The sequence below is a fragment of the Triticum dicoccoides genome, chromosome 1B (assembly GCF_002162155.2).
Source record: "Triticum dicoccoides isolate Atlit2015 ecotype Zavitan chromosome 1B, WEW_v2.0, whole genome shotgun sequence".
In the NCBI taxonomy this organism is placed as follows: Eukaryota; Viridiplantae; Streptophyta; class Magnoliopsida; order Poales; family Poaceae; genus Triticum; species Triticum dicoccoides.
The window spans coordinates 158,513,832-158,516,143 of record NC_041381.1 but is presented as its reverse complement, the minus strand read 5'-3'; positions in this window follow the sequence as shown (position 1 = coordinate 158,516,143).

Below are 2,312 nucleotides of genomic sequence, written 5' to 3'. Positions count from 1 at the left end.
AATATTCCGGCTCACAGTGATGCTTCCGGTTTATAGTCCGGTTTAAGGGAAATCCCGTCTCCCACACAGCGCTGAAGCCATTAGTATCTAGTTCAAATCCGGTTTAAGAGGAAGCTATCTCTTGCAAAGCTCTGACGCTCTCAATATCCGGTTCAACATCCCGGTTCAAGAAGAATTTATCACTTGCAAAAAGTTAAAGGTTGCCGAAGAGGACCTGCTGCCCTGACGCACGGTTCAAACATGGGTATCCTGCCTTATGGGCTCATCTTCATATGATTACTTGGGGGCTTCCTGTTCAAACATAGGTGTATTCACCAAAGAGAATATGGCGTTACTACCCTCATGATGCGGCTATCAAGACAATATTATCATTAGGGGCCAAAGAGAGTTTGTTGCACAACACAACTCAAACATAGGCACCCAGTGAGCACAGCTTAGAAATATATCACATGGGGGCTTCTACTTGCAAAGTGGAGTCCTGTCCATTAATCCGGCTATCACGCCACAACAAAGCTTGGGAGCTTCACACCCAAGGGGCCAAAGAGAGTCTTGTTGCTACGCACAACTCAAACATAGGCACCCATTGAGCACAGCTCACAAAGTTACTTGGGGGCTCTTTGTGTAAAGTAACAAAGAGTTTGAAAGGACCCTTGTAATTGGGTATCGACCCACAGCTTGGAAGCCTGGTGTATTCACCTAAAACCCCGGGTTAACCTGCCTTCATCAAGTAAGCCACTCCTATCCAGGTAATCCTGGCATGACCCGCCGAACGTTTGACAAGTTACTCTTATACAGACCCTGAACTTGTCAAAGTTAAAACGACGATTGGTTAGTTGGAGGCCCATCTTAAAAGGCTTTGTCAAATGGTTTAACTCAGCGGCCTGGCAGCCCACGAAAAGCCTCGAATTTGGGCCCGGCAGCCCTTGAAAAGCCTCGACTACACGGTTTTATTTGCCTTTGTCAAGATTTTTGTCTTTTGATAAATTCTATGTTGAACCGGTGTTTATTGACCCGGCATGACTATCAGTCATCAAATTAACCCGGTGTTCATTAACCCGGCTCAACTTTCAACTACAAGTTGTCAGTACATAATCATTTATAATTCGGTGTTTATTGACCCGGCCTGGCTTTGGACTATAAGTCGCCAGTATATATTTGGATTGCGCCATTGGAATCATGCGCGTATAAATCATTGTGTATATTATTCAAATCTTTAATAGCCAACATGGCTGGATTTTTATTATGGTTATCAATAACCAGTATTATGATTAAGATTTTCAAAGTCGCTTTAGCGCAATGACTATCATATTATCAATGGATATGATTTATTCTACAATTGAAGGAATAGTCCCGAGTCGCTGCAGGCTTACAACCCGGCACTTGGGGGCTACATTATTCAAGTTGAGATTACATCAAATACACAAGTCTCATGTCACTGCAAGTAGGCACCATGACACTTGGGGGCTAATGCAAAGTCATTGTTTGCTCACCTTATTGAAGACCCGACTCATCACATCGTAATGAGCCGGCCCTTGGGGGCTACCAATTGTTCCTGTCAAGAATTCAAGGTACAGAGCTTTTTATTAGTTATATTGAAGGGTCCACTGGTCAGTTGGTAAAGCACAAGGCTCTTAACCTTGTGGATGTGGATTCAAGTCCCATGATGGGGGTTACATCATATGATGTTATTTTCATTGAAGTATATATCAAAGTCCCAGCTCAATATTATCTTACTGAGCTGGCCCTTGGGGGCTACATGTTGCTATTCAAAGTTTAAAAGATTATATTTACAAAGTCCTTGCTCATTATTGCATAATGACCTGGCCCTTGGGGGCTACATTGGTTGAAGTTTTTATGAGCATCAGGCAATTACAAGTCCCAGGTTGTTGCAAGCATGACAACCTGACACTTGGGGGCTACATATGTGGAATACTCAATTCTGACTAGTGATTGAGATGAACAACCTGGATTTCTTCAAGATTGTGATACTTATATTGAAACAAGTCTTAAGCTGTTGCTATGCTACCTTCTTAATACTTGGGGGCTACAAGTGATAGGCATATAAGAGGTATATTTTCAAGCTGGATGTTAACTACAAGTATGACCCGGTGCTATCAATATTTATAAACCGGTGATCTTGGCAATGATAAACCGACAAGTTTTACATTCTTAAACTGGCTGAAGATCAGATGAGGATTTCAAGGACCAATATTTTTGTTAAGTCATTGGGAGCTGAGTCAAAGAAGTTATTCTTCACAATATTTCTCTGTGACAAACCAATGTCAGCAAATTGATTATGAAGCTGGCCTATT